At 39.2% G+C, this 15,549-nt stretch overlaps 1 protein-coding gene across 6 annotated transcripts in view; it reads right to left on the bottom strand.

Annotated features, from left to right (window-relative positions):
- Window positions 1-15,549, bottom strand: part of galnt1 (UDP-N-acetyl-alpha-D-galactosamine:polypeptide N-acetylgalactosaminyltransferase 1) — a 202,288-nt gene that overhangs the window by 149,340 nt on the left and 37,399 nt on the right. For 5 of the 6 annotated variants that reach the window (XM_069195001.1, XM_069195002.1, XM_069195000.1 and 2 more), the window contains one exon: window positions 7,309-7,404. The exons of the other annotated variant lie outside the window; for it this stretch is intronic. The gene's annotated coding sequence lies outside the window, so the exon portion shown is untranslated. The remainder of the gene's footprint in view (window positions 1-7,308; window positions 7,405-15,549) is intronic. 6 annotated transcript variants of the gene reach the window in all.

Below are 15,549 nucleotides of genomic sequence, written 5' to 3'. Positions count from 1 at the left end.
AGATCGTTTCATATCTGCCATGCGTACTGCTGTTGAAACTGCTGGAGGACACAATGCCCACATCTGTGACAGGACAGTGAGGCTCCATGCTGCTGGCCATAGAGCAAGGCGACCTGTAAGAGGCCCTCTGCTCACACCTCCTAGACGTCACACCCAACTGGCTTGGGCCAGACAGGGGCTGCGATGGACTCGTCAGCAGTGGCATCAGGTCCTCTTCATGGATGAGTCACTCTTCAGCCTCTTCCACGCAGACGGGAGGGCCAGAATGTGGAGGAGGAGATGTTACATTTTTTTCCGTTCGTATATTTTAGACATTTGTAAGTAACAGATTAAGGAACAGGTAATTCCAAAATAAGACAGGAGAAAGCCAAGTAGAAGAAAGTTGATTGGGAAGCCGCCCACAGACACTACATATCCCAGAAACCCACAGCTGTGCTTCTGTGGGTCTGGCAGGTCTCATGCAGCCTTAGTCGTTTATAAGGGCAGGTACAGTACTTTTATAACTAATGCTTGCTGAAGTATATGTTGTTTGTTTTTTAATTTGCACTTTGCAAATGTTCATGGGAAACAGTTAAAATGAGCATGTCAAAACTTTCCCAAAATAATCACAACAAGAAATTGAGTAAAATTTTCTGTATAGCTGATACAGAAAATGTTTATGCAAAAGATGAAATATTGTGTTTTACCTATTTGTTTATTTTCAGCTACCTCAACCAGCTGTATGATATTATATTAAAAATAACTATTGTTAATAACATTTGGAAACGTTATTAAACTTCAATTTTTTTTATTTTCTGATACCAACATTTCCCTTTATTTACATGATTCAATATTAAGTGGATTTAAAGAAATAGGCTTCCAGTATATGAATGGATCCAATCTAATGGATCCTGGCTCCATTCATGACATCTAATCCCCTTAAAAAAAAACTATACAGCCACAATACATTTTAAAATAGTAGCTAGGCTATGTATTTTATGTTTACATAACATACAAAACATATTTTTTAAAAAATATGATTATTAAATTAAGAAAATAGTTTAAATGAAGCTACTGTTTCACTAATGCCTAACGCAACACAAGTGCACTATCGTTCTTCGTCAGGTGTGTAGCACTAAGCACTAAACTCCGAATGCCAAAACAAAGCACAGTACAGCACAGGTAAGGAAACTGGCTGCATTTGTACAGCATGTTCTTTACAAATACACAATAACAAGTAGGCTCTGTGGAAACTGAGGATTTCCCCCCATTAAATAGCACAACTGTGCAGATCCGATTCTAGATTGTCCTTAAAATTTAAATGCTAAACTGTTTCTGTACATTCCAGTATTTTAAAAACTGATATTGTGCTGGCATTCTAACGCACATCATCGTCACCACATTTTCTTATGTTACACCCAGCACTGTAATCCATTGCACACAGCAATTACTTATTCCTTAAAACATCTGCATCTGCATTGTAGCAGGCAGAACAGATAAACATAAAAATACATAATTTCAGTGTTCCATTAGTGAAATATGATATAGGCCATTATTGAGCCATAATATTATAAGTCTTTTTGTACTGTTTGGCTACAATGAGAATGCACAAAGTAAATTAATTACTTTTATTCGGGTTCCTGGGGTAAAGCAATTATGCAACAGATTTGAAGACAAAGAAAACACTGTTCTTGTCTGTCAAGTAAAACCAACAGGAAATACTCAGCGTGTGTCGAGAGTCTGGGGGGGTGAGGGGGGGTTACGGACTCAGTTCCTGTTCTGCGTTTACTCATCAAAACCACCTTTCAGAAAGTGACCCAAAAAACATTCTCATTTAATGTCACTGAGCAGACAGTCTACTCCACCACCTCAGGAATGATAACACTGGCTTCTTTGCTGTCCACATCTCTGTAATCTTATCCCATAAATGGCCAATATTTACGGGATTAGATTACAGAGATGAGGACATCATGATGGTGCAGTAGTTAGCATGACTGCCTCTCAGTGCTGATGTCCTGGGGTGCTATCTATATTCTCCCTGTGTTCATGTGGGTTTCCTTTAGGTGCTCCAGTTTCCTCCCACAGTCCAACAACATACTGGTAAGGTTGACTGGCTTCTGAGAAAACTGGCCCTGGTGTGAGTCTGTGCATGTTTGTATCTATGTGTGCCTTCGGATGGACTGGTGTCCCTTCCAGGGTGTAAAATCCACTCCAGTGCTTTGCCAGGACAGACTCCAGCTTCCCTGCGACCTTCAATTGGATCAGGCAGATCCAGGTCCAGAAATGTACTGCTATCAAAAGGAAAACAAAATTGGACAAAATAATAGGGAAGTAATTAGGACTTAACACTGTATGAAAGCGATCAGAGTCCAAATGAGCCCCGCTTTGTTCTCCTCTTGCATGTTAAAAGTCACAGCTGGGCTCCTGTGGTCTCCGGGCTCGAACCACTTCCCACTCATTTCCTCAACACCATTGATTTTACGCTAGGGATTCAGGCTGCCCAGGCTAGCAATCTCGAAACTGGAGGGGAAGCCTGTCATGCAGACTGGACTAAGTACAAGCTGCAGACTACATTGATATTTGGAGCCACACGCTGTGATCCTTGACATTCACACTTTGCTAGAATTATGAGAGGAAAAGATGGAAACTGCAGGCAAAAGCAAAAAAAAAACATCGATTACCTATGCCATGCTTGGCACGGATGTGAATTGAAATTAAAAACTTCAATTTACAATCATCCAAGCGTTCTACAGTGTAATTCTAATCAATATCCATTACTGTCAATTTATACAATGTACTTGCAAAGCAATGGGTTTGACTTCATAAATAAAAACAAGTGCACTGGTTTAATTTTTATGGCAATTTTCCTCCTCTATTATAGCATTTTAAGTATGTCTGACCAAGACTCACACATGGCTTACTGTAAATGCTATTAAAAAGCTCACTTAAAAAGTCCACTTTTGAACTGGAAGCTTGGAAATGTGATCAGTTTCACCAGATACAGGAGGCAGAAGAGAAAACATTTGGATTTGAGCCTGACAGGAAGAAAGACCTGAACTTTCTTTATTCTTGAAAACAGAAGATCATGATGGTACTGGAAGTATTCACAACCCTCAAAAGCACTGACAAATTGAACCCTTTGGACTTTTTCAGAATCAACAGTGAACACAAATGAGAGGGAAGAACAAGGAGAAGCTGCATGGAAGCTCATTTAAAACAAGAGAACACAAAGCACTTCATTACCCAAAGGGTTGTGGGAGTGTGGAACAACCTTCACAGTCACGTGGCTGAAGTCAATATCCTGGTTTCTTTCACAACATAACAATCTGATCAATTAACTAATAACTACCAAATGGGCTAAATTGACTGAATTACCTCATTACATTTTGAACCTTTCTTATGTTTCTGTTTGCTTCTCTTCTTCCAGTTTCAGTAGGGCTTCTTAGTTCTTATAACCTTATGAGTTCCAGGCTGCAGGCGTAATGAGACAGTCTGGAACTACCTTGCTTGTCTTATTTGAGTATAGAACAAAATGAATCAACAAACATCAAGGACATGACTGGTCTAAGAGTGTGGGTCAAAGTCAAATACTGCATTTCATTTCAAGGGTTAAATGAATCACCTTGTGAAACAAAAGTAAGTTTCTACAGTACCTCTGGAAATGTCCCATAATATGCTGGTTTAAACAGAATTCCGTTTGCTTTTTGGGAAAAACATCGAATGGTTATTCTAGACACAACCAATCGTACCATCCTCTTGTGAGGGTTGTTTGATAAAAGCGACCCAAAGGGAATGGGATGGGAAAAGTGGGAAGAATAAAATTCCCTGACCTTAAAAAAAAATGATACATCAAAACACAGGAAGGATAAAAACCCTTGATCACTTTCATGAAATTACACCTTAAGAGACAAATTTAAATTAGCTGAAAAAACACAAAATCTGACATTTAACATCTCAGATTGTGGGGAAGATTTGCACACACCTACTGTAGCAGGCCTTAGGGTCAGACCCCTTGCTAGAGGAAATGCAGTCCCACATTCCAGAACATTCCACAATCACAATGATGAAACCCTAAAGAATTCCTAACCCTGACACAGAACAACCACATCCAGTGCCTTCTCTTATTAATCTGACTCAATTGGTTCACATCCCAATATAAAAAGGAATCCAGCAGAGATAATCCTCAACCCCATCCTCAATTAGTCCTTGTGGACTCGCAAGACAAGGCCTCTTGGTGCTGGGAGCTGTAGAACGGTCCCGGGCTAACGCCAGGAGCTCTGCCTGTGTGTGTGAGAACAGCCAACAGAGCATGTCGAAGAAAAACAGACTTTTTTTAAGACGGTCATTCAAAATCCTCACTCCAGTACCAGGGAAACAAGACTATTTGCACCTCCTGAAGTTCGACAGCCTATCCGAGTGATCACATTATAGTAACAAGTTTCTCATCCATATGCTTTCTTTGGAAAAAAATGTTTATATGTGTTGTATTTTTAAACAGCCTTACAGGAGGTTCTGCCTGAAACAAGGCCACGCGAATGAACTTGACCTAAAAGTCTAATTTCAAAAGCTTTGTTGGAAAGCATAGAATTTGTTTGGTCTTTTTTTCAGGCTACCAAAGCCTCTGCTATAAAAACCTGTTCTTTTCTCGTTATGTACCTTACTCTTGTTCTTTGATCAACCTTTTTCAGAAAAAATTGAAATACAGAGTACAGACACAGAAGGAAGATTGCTTGTTTTATCATGTAATCTTGAATATATGCTGTATATATAATCTCATGCTATGTTATTTTCCACCTTTGTTTATGTTGGTGGCTGTTACTGTCACCATGAACAAAAAATAGATGCACTTAAATTGCAATTACATGGAACTGATTTATATTTAAAAAGCACGGTTTCAATTCTTTACTCAAGTGCATAGTTTGCCTAAAAATAGGCTGCATGACAATAAGCCAAGATGACACGCTTTGCATAATTGGTCCCTACTACCTGTAAAGACATCACAGTAACAGAATAGAGACAGTATAAAGACACAGGCAGGAGGAGTGGTGTCAAAACCACCAGCCCTGGAGATCCACTCAGTATTTACTGTACGGTGAAGGCTGGGATTCTCATTTTCACCTGAGTCACAAAGGAGCATCACAGCAAGCATGTGTCAGCCTATGCAGGCCAGACATCCAGAGGTTGAGACCCTTTCTTTTGGACAGAAACCCACCAGGAATTAAGTTGCTTTAAATATAGTAAACTGAACAATTGATTTTGATGTAAAAATAATTCCTTTTGTCGCATCTGCCAGCAAAAGAAACTTGCACCCTTATTTTATGGTGGTGTCTTATTTAGCGTAGGGAGAAAGGTTCCATCCTGTTTAGCATCAGTTTCAAGAGCTGTCGTGCCCTAAGCAGGGTCATATTTTGTAAGAAATGGTTTTACTTTCCCTTAATCGCATTTATGTTTCATCCTGAATGTGTTACAATCTATCTTGAACTCCCATGAGTTTTTTTCTATAAAAGGCTGAACCAAGGTAATGACACTTACTGTAAATAACCAGTGTTTTGTGCTTACTGTTAGTTTTGTACTGAATTTTGTCCTTTACGATGTTGATTTTTATTTACTCTGTAACCACGCTGTGCTAAACATATACTGGATATAATATTGTTATATATAAACATATATTGCAATATACTGTATAAGGTGGTGTCAGGGTGGACTCTAATTTGACCCAAATCACAACACTCTGCAACACTTTTTTGCAATTTTTTTTATTAGATGATATTTATTATGATTTAGATTTTGGAATATACATTTTAGTAAAAGTAATTATGTAAATGTTAATGGAGTTCACTTACTTTTTGTATTGTAAACATTTTAATTACAGATCATTATTTTAAGGTATTAAGGGAAATATTAATAACAAATATAGAAACATACTGTAGTACAATTATCGGAGAGAAAACCACAAAAATTCATTAAACCAATATCCATAAACACTTCATCCTATCAAAGGCTGCATCGAGCCAAAAACTAACATGTGTCTCACCCCAGACAGGACACCAGTCCTTCACAGAGCGTGCGCACACAGAAACAATTCACATACACTAAACCCAGCCAAAATGTGAAGTAAGACAGCAATATTGGAAATAATTCTAAAACATATACTTCTCCATTTCAGGGTTCAGTAGAAAAAACAGAATAATGTATTGGTCAGTATATGAGTATTTAGTAGGGAAGCTTTCTTATTTCTACAGAGCTTGACATTTTGCTATCAGGCTCCCATATAGATGATCAATTTTGTTGGATTTACATCGAATCCAAATATCCTGAAACATTTCCCACAATTTGTATCAGTATGCTGTGTAGGGGTGTTTTGTTTCTTCAGCTTCTACATTCCAAATATATATATTTTCACCACAGGGTCTGTATATTAGGAATCATGGTCATTCGGAAGGATTAATCTCTGCTCAATTCCTGAATGGATGGTGAAGTGCATCAGAACCTTTTGTACCTGCTGGCAAACCCAGTATACCTACTTTAATATGTGTAATACACTTTACATCCACAACCGCATTAAACTACCCCTGAGCCTCACTGTAGCTTTTGTCCACTGATGTACTACTTTCTACTCCACCTTTAAGAAAACAGCCATTTCATAACAAACTATTCAGATTTGGACAAAGCTGTAAAAAGTACCTGCAGTATATCCAAGTTTCGATAATCCCGCTTCATTTCTGTTGCCCATTTCAGTTTGTTGATTTGCTGCTTCACTTCAGCCAAGATTTCAAAGTAGCTACGAGACTATTGTTCACTAATGTGTCTGTTATTGAAGAAGCCTTAACTATTGTACTTTCAAGGTCATTTACAAGATCTCTAACCGATCATCACGAAAAGGAATTGACTCAGAGGACCTTGGCATTATTTTAAGAATTTTCTCTCAACCACTGTCACCTGAGCATGGTTCATGAATATTACAGTCTCAGATGAGTGAGCTGGAGATTAAAATTAAACATGAATTTGCCTACCTTCAAAAACCTCAACATCTGTGAAGGACACCTTTCTACCGCAGTCTCACATTTTACGCAGCTCAATAATAAATTCTCTCAAGCCAGAAAAAAAATCAATAAATTAGTGTTGATAGCTTAAAAGAAGCAAGAGTAAAAAAGAAGAAAATTCCACAGGTACAAAGCAGACTGCACCAAGAATTGGAAAGCACCCAGCCTCATTTTCAACTGGATATGTAGATTAAGCATTGGTATTAGTACTGTTGTTGTCAGAGCAAGAAACTCCCCTTTTTGCAGGACTGAAACTTCTTAAATTAACATCAGTAATTGACCATACCTGTACTGCAGAAGCCTGTAGAGTGGTGAATGTATGGACAGTAAGGGTGGAGCTCGATAAATCCCACCGCTGACACCTTTCACACAAGCATGCCTCCTGGAAAGAAGAAACATTGTTTTCAAAGAACACACTCCAATCACCATAACAACACACTTCAGAAGACATCTATCAACCAACGGATTCATGAGAGCCCTCAAAGTGCAATCATGACAGTTGTTAGCTTTCATCTTAAGCCACATGGATTGTTCCAAAACAATTATTAACAAACAGATCTATGATGGTGTATTCTTGTACTGAATGTTTAAGATGCTATTTTTCAGGATACTGGGTTTCGTTTTTACCTCAAGGTTAAACTCTTAACTTAACTACATCCAGCTGAAATCAAAGATGAACACTCTTATTCATAAGAGGTACATTTCATTTTTTTAATACCAACCATCCAACCAATGAAATAAATTGGGCACATTCAGGGCAACTGAACATGTCTTTATACTACATTACCTGTATTCATCTCTTCTTTCCTGCAATTCTGGATGCCTTGCCTAAGTAATATGACAATTATTGATTTTATGTTTCTTTATTATTAACATGCATTTGTTTAGAAATAAGCAGGTCTGATTGCCAGACAGTTATACAAACAAAGGTCCTACTGACTTTTCTTTGAAAACTGTGATAGGAAACAGTCTGCTTCCTTGTTAGGCCACGTGCCAAGATCAAACATATGGCTTACTACTTGCAAATATTTCACAATCACCCACTACAAATTATTCATACAGGCATTACTCAAAGCCACAAAATTTAGTCAAATTATTTATAATTTTTGACTTTCAGAATGAGAAACCCATTTAGTATATTTTCTCAATCTACTCAATCAATCTCAAAGAGTAGCTTGAAATTTTCTCGGTTAATTTATTTTTTGCTCATGTTTCTCTAATATTCCCATAGTGGGTTAGTGTCCAAGGGGTTCAAGTTTTATTCTATCGTAGTTAATGGAACAGCACAAATAACTACAAAAAAAAGTAGATAGACATTTTCAAAGCCCCAGTGCAAACTTTGCTCTCATTTTTCTCTATCAAAACAGATCCCAGTTTAAACACCAAACTTTTAAAATCTAAAAGAGAAAAACTATTTTGATTCATTTTGTTTTCCATGTCTTATTATTCCCACACTTGACTGGTATCTTCTATACTTTTATGAAAATGTTCAGTGGTGCAAAAAGCTTTGAAAACTTAGCTGAAGGCAACACTGTGCTCAAGTCGCCTTCTGTGGTCAAGTTTCAGGACAGACACTGAAAGGCTAAGATTTTGGACCTAGAGCCTTGCAAAAACAGTAAGAAGAGAGGACACTGAACAAGTCATAGATTAGTCCAAATCAACCTGTTCAACATACTTTTCTCTGTCACTACCATTCACCCTCTCCATGTGTTGATAAGCACACAGGCTACCACAATGACATTGCATTTCACCCCTGTTTTCCCCTTGACAATTTAAGATGAGAATTTAATCAAGTACGGAATTGACTAAGCAAGTGCAAGAGTTTTGTTTCTACAGGTAGTGAGAAGGACTGAATGATTAAGGACCATCATCTTCCTGTAAGCTGGTGGAATGGGACTGGGTTACGTCATATGATGCCTTCAGAGTTACAGATACACGGGACAGTACAAATATGTTACCCAGTGAAGTGTTACAGAACGATAAGGGCAGGATGCGAGATGTGTCAGGCATACAGAGAGAGAAAAGAGGTCTTAACTCACATCTCCAGGATAAAAGCTGACCACAGCAAGTCAGATTATCTTCGGCAGGGCCCAAATCCCCCAACCAGTGTAACTGATATAATTATCTCAAAGGACTTCCTCATAAGCACAATTACAGGGTGTGATATTTAAAATTTTATCAATTTAATAAACTAATACCCCCTCCTTGGCAAGAGAATGCTCCTCTATTCTATAACAAACATAATTCACAATATAGAAATGAACCAGACTAGGAACTACAATAGGCACCTTTAACCGGCATCAAAATTTTCACATGCCTGCCTCCATTTTTAGTTTGTTCTTCTCTCTATCTCTGCACCACACATCTTCCCCTTGGGCCTGATTACCCTTACCAGCAGAGGAGAGCACACGTCACATTCCCTTTCTCCAAAAAAATCACTGAAAAACAGATACACACAACATCATTTCAGTTTTTTCCCTAAAATATAAACAGCACAGCTCTGGACGTATACTAATGCTAATCTTTCCACTGCACTGAAGTGGACTAAACACCAATTAAATGCAATTTGTTATACTTGGCAGGTTGTTCAGAAAGAAGCACCACCTTCCTTCCCATACGTATTTCACAGGCTCTCCTGAGCCACTGTCAGTGCTGATCAAGCAGAAAACCCTAGCAGCCTGCTTTCTTTACGACAGAAGGTCTGGATGCTTTGAAAAGGTTAGATATACTACATGCACACTTAGAAGCATGCATTACAAATACAACAAATTAGTACTGAAACCAAAAACCGTTGCAGTTGTTTTAATGCCTCTCAATATTTTTACCCAACTCAGCATTCTACCTGAGGTATGCATTTCACAACTGAAGCACACTAAATAAAGACAGACAGTTATTTCTCCTGGAAACCACATCCTTGCTAAAATGAAGCTGATCACGTACTGTATGTGTGTAATGCAAGACCCTGAGGTATTGTACGTGCGGTAAGGGAAGCGTCAGTCACCTTTTTCCCTTTTCATGGATGAAAATGTCAAGCTGCCCGGAGCACTGGTTTGTCTGTCTGCTCCCCTAATGAAGGCAATAAAAGCTTTAAACCTCGCCTTGGTCAATCCTGCTGCACAGTACTGCGGGGGTCCTTTACACTGCCCTGTGACAGCTGGTTTCACTTCACCCATGTGAAGATAAATTATAGGGCGATGGATGATGAAATGACCATCTGCACTTTGTGTGGACTTTACTGCATCAATACTGATTATGTTGCTCCTTAATAAATATAAAACAAGTTTGTAGTGTATAAACCAAGACTCCTATAGTTCCTATCGAAAACTGACGCTGTTCGGTAGAGGAATGGCTGGAATCTGCATGTGGTTAACAGGTCCTAAGAGACATTTTAGGGATAGACTGCCTTCAAGTTAAAGACAAGCCCCTGGCGGAAATTACTCAAAAGACTCTAACTAGATACATGCAAGTGGAGGTATTAGGAACCACATGAAATAAGACATTACAAACATCTGAGGACATTTTCATTAATTTGAACTAATTCCCAATGCATAAAGAAAGAACCTAAGAAAAGATTTAATGTAAAAGCCAACGTGAAAGTGTTAAGGAACAGGCTTGATCCAAACGGTAAACACTAAATAAAGAGAAAAAAGATTTCCTCCATCGTAAGACAGAACACAGGCACAACACCATTGCTGAAGGCGTTTTAATACAGAAATACTGGGGTGTCACAGGTGGCCATTAATTCAATTTCAAGTAAAATGAGTAGAAGTGAGCCCTATATCTTCAAAACCATGTAGGGACTTGATTTCACAGCACCAACAGGATTAATTTGAATGAAAGTTCTAAACAAAGACTGATTTCACTGAAACTCAAGAGCAAACTGTAAAATCCTTTGATTTTGTGGACTAATTTAAATTTACAATAAAAGCTACATTAACTACCTGTTAAATACTTCACTAGCTTTAATGTGGTCACCCTATCTAACATCTATTAAAGAAACCCTTAAGCAACATTTAGCCTACATACTATGCATGTTCTGGATTTCAATTAACATGTGGTCTATATACAGTATTTTAATAAGATAATAATAGTTACAAACTAGATTGTCTCAGTTATTAACTATTTGACCCAAAGATCTCATCCAGATATGTTCTGAAGGAAACCAGGGTATCAGTTTAAACAACATGACTGGGTACAGTAGTTCGATCCCTACTTCCACAATGCTTTTTGTAAAGAGCCTCCAGGTTTAAATGCTCTTTCAATGCAAATTCCGAAGAAGGCAACTGGCCTTCCCCTTGTGACTGCCTTTTGGATTTAAAGTACTTGAATCAGTTCTTCCTTTAGTCTTAAAACACTAAAAACATACCCTTTTACCCTCACACAAGTGTAGGACATCGTTTTAAATCCTGTAATGTCTTACAGTTCTTCTTCATGTTGATTCCAGTGTAGCAATTATTTTTTTTTGTAATGTGGTGACCATAATTGTGCACAACATTTAAAATGAGGCCTTTCTTGTGCAGTAGAGAAAATTAACACCCATTGATTTAAATTCCTTCCAATATTTGCAAGATGGGGAGGGGGGGTGTCATAGGTCAAAGTCTTGCCCTGGAGCAAGGAGCAAGGGGCACAAGGCCATGGATAAAGAGATAATTTCAGAAGAACCAATTAAACCTTGCCAGCATGTCTCTGGGAAGCAGACAGAAACCAGATGACCGTCCCCTAACTGCTGCAAACATGTAAACTCCCCACAGACAGAAGCCCGGAGCAGGAACACAACCTAGAACCTGGGAGCTAAAAATCACTCTGAATCAAAATCAAAATATAACTCACTAGTGTGCTGCCATCAAAACTGTTAAATACAGAAAACAACAATACTGAACCTAAAGCAGCAGAGTTAGTGGAGACACATCCATCTGTTGTTTACAAATCATGAAAGAAACACAAACTTCAAAACGATTTCTTGAAAGAACTGTCAAGAGCCACCAAAATGGACATCATAATACTAAATGCTTCTCTCTTACATCAACAGCAATATGATCAAACTAAAGCTACTGTAGAGAACCTACAGACGTTTTCAACAGTTACATTGAGAATGAACAGGACAGCATGAGCCAGATGGAGCAACTGGAAACAATGTGAAAGTACATTTAAAACTGCAAACGCGAGGCAGTTCTTTTCATTGTTGTGTATGGAGCCACCTGCCCATGTTGTTGAAGCCAGTAATCTTGTTTCTTTTAAGAATAGGCAGGATGAGATCCTTGGATAAATTAAGTACTAACTACCGAACGGGCTGAATGGGCCAAATCGCCTCCTCTCATCCGTAACTTGTCTTCTGTTCTAAATGCAAACACAGCTTCTACATTTCGTAAATAAAGCTCGAAGAGGAGAAGGAAAAGGTCTGATTTTCCTTTCAAAAGCATTTCTCAGAACAATAAGTTCTGAGGACAGTCCAGTCAGAGTCAGCTCTATGTTACACAAACTGAGAACTGGAAAGAGGACTGAGGAGATGACCAGTGATTAAGTGTGATCAGTAAGGGGGGGAAAAATATGGACAGAAAGGCAAGACAGAGAAGGATCATACCTACACTGACTGGAAGGGAGGCGAACAGACAAAGCTGAAGAAGCCAAGATCAATCGCAGATGGATACTGGAAGACAATTAGTCTATTGTCCTGCCCTGAGGCGCTCTACAGAGAGTTGTGCGACTGTGGCGAAAAGTAAATGCACAGGGAGCACGATTCCCATTCAAATCTAACTTCATCAAAATTTAAATGATCACATTTAAAGAAAAACAGCAACACGAGATGAGATGAGAGAGAAATTTATCGGCAATATACAATTTCTTGTATTAGGAATTTGTCTTTCCACAAACCCCCCAACTTGCTCTCCATGAGACACACAGACAGGGAGAGAAGCTTGGGGTCAGAGCACAGGGTCAGCCTTTTATACAGCGCCCCTGGAGCAGCTGGAGTTAAGGGCCTTGCACAGGGCCCCAACAGAGAAGGATTCCTCTGCTGGCCGTGGGATACGAACCGGCAACCTTACAGCCACAGGCGCAGGCGCAGATCCTTAGCCACACTGCTACATGAAGGTATGAGTATAGATGATTCTATTTCAGTATTTAAAACACTTCTATTTCACTTAATCAGTGCATGGGACAGAAAGTGGGTTTGCGCAGTCATGAACTTAAGTACTTGAATTTTTACTTTTTGCTGATGGGTAAAAATGTATTATTAAGGAGTAATACAATATTAATAGTGGTCATTAAACACCAGTGACCTTCTGCAAGTGGCTTTGCTCTTCATAAAAGTAAGAATCCTATGCATAAACAAGGCAATCTCCTAGCAAAAGAACAGGCAACAAGGCAGATTGATGAACCACCTTAAAAACAAGTATTCTAACTCTTATTTACACGCTTTATAGCACTACACTAACTCACTCCGCGTCTGTTAAAGGAAAAACATTTTAAGCACCATATGGGCTGAGCAAGCTGTGTTATTCTGCGATGCAGTGTGTCAATCGCACTTTATTGCATTACATGGCACACCATATTAAATGTGATTTGACAAAGTGGGATTCAATTATAATGTTGTTGAAACAATAAATTATGATGGATGAGAAAGCAAGCCATGGGGATTCCATTACTCAAGCCTTTCAGTTCTCTCAAGCAGATCCTTACAATACCAATGCATTTCGAATAATAGCTACTTCCATCTCCAATTTGTAACTGAAGGGGCCACTTCATTTTCATTCATCTGATTTGCCCTTTTCTGTTCCTAGTTAAACAGCAGCCCCAAGAGAACTCTTAAGACTTATCAGTTTCTGCCAAATTGTTCAGCATATGTGTATTTTTCCCAGGATATGTGTATTTTTGGGGCAGGATCTAGCTTCCCACAGTTAATGCAGTGGCGGTGGGGAAAATAAGGTGTGTGTGTGTATATATATATATTTATTTCTCTTTGGGACATCCTTTCTGACTGGGTACTGACAGCAGGGGCAGAGGACACATTTCGAAATGAAATGGATAAAGATGACGGACAGGAAAACTAAATATCTCTATCAAAGGAGCATAGCCAGGAAAATCGAAAAGAGACTGACTCGAGTTGTGGCTGATGATTCACCAGAATTCCTCAAGATCTGAATAGAGGGGAGCCCAGGAGTAACAGCAACACACCAAACGAACACTCTAATCATATGTAGAATGTGGCTGCCTGAATTTAGGTTTCTTTTTCAAAAGGGCAAGACACCTTGGTTATGGAAAAGAATGGCGCGTTTTTCATTGGATGTGATTAGATTAAAATTCCATCTGACTTTTGCAGTGCTGGCAAAACCCGTCTGTCAAGATCCATTCCAGAGCTGGTAGCAATTCAGCAACGTGGATCACTTTGTTAGCAAGCATTTCTGGATATGTGGTTGTGTTGGAAAGGCACTATATGTATAAGTTTATACTGTTTTCAAAATCTTCCACTCCCACAAGAAAAAATAATTTATTTTGGTCTTTCTTAGATAACTGAAATGAGCCAGTTAACATGTCAGCTGGTCTTCTAAATTAGCCACCAATAGTCACAAGTTTATCAGGCATGTGTCCAGTTAGCCTTTGGGACCAGAGGGGATTGTGACATAGTGATGCAAGATCTGTGATGGAAAACTGCTTCTAACAGGAAATACAAAGGAAAAGATTTCAGGGAACAGATCATTCCCAGCGGCAGGTTGGTACAATGATTAGCATTGCTGCCTTGCAGCTCTGAGGCCCTGGGTTGAGCTGTAATCTGTGTGGAGTTTGTATGTTCTTCTCATGTTCACGTGGGTTTCCTCTGGCTGCTCTGGCGTCCTCTTACAGTGCAAATACATAGTGGCTGGTTAACTGACGTTTGGTAAAAACTGCCCCTGATGGAGCCTCTGTGGCAGACAGGTGTCCCGGTCCAGTGTGTATCCTGCCAAGATAGGATCTCCTGTGACCCTGTATTAGATAAAGCAGTTAGAAAATGGCTGGATGGATGGATCATTCCCAGCTATCTGACGTGCTTGTTCTTCATGAGGGAAAGAGGCCCAAGTTGAAACCAAACAGAAAGCCAGTTCTCAGAATGTGTATAGGATGAAAAATCCCCCAAAAAGTGAGCAAGGATGGAATGTGTAAACAGATGCCAGGGAAGACAGGTTTAATATGATAAACTGAACTTGATTGAGCCTTTTAATAAAGCTGCCCCTGGCACCTCACTTTGAAATACATTGCTCTCGGTTTGCGTTATCTGCAGCAGGGAGAGGCAAAGCTCCCTCAGTCTGACACAATCGCGGCTCATAACTCACGCTCTGCGTCTGACAGGGAGAGCTGGCCTGTGGAATTGAGGAGATTTCTCAAACCAGCATGCAGCTGACAAACCGCTCAAGAAAAATTATTTTTCAGCCCCCTCCTGTTGTTTTATCGTTTGGGTTTTGTTCAGGTTGCGTTCTGGCACATCAATGTAATTCTTCAAGGAAAAACTAGCAATTAATCAGAACCACAAATCTCCGTTGTGCTACAAAAGCCT

The sequence above is a fragment of the Lepisosteus oculatus genome, chromosome 10 (genome assembly GCF_040954835.1).
Source record: "Lepisosteus oculatus isolate fLepOcu1 chromosome 10, fLepOcu1.hap2, whole genome shotgun sequence".
Taxonomy (NCBI): Eukaryota; Metazoa; Chordata; class Actinopteri; order Semionotiformes; family Lepisosteidae; genus Lepisosteus; species Lepisosteus oculatus.
The sequence above is the reverse complement of the archived record's forward strand: the minus strand, read 5'-3'. Positions and strand labels throughout refer to the sequence as shown.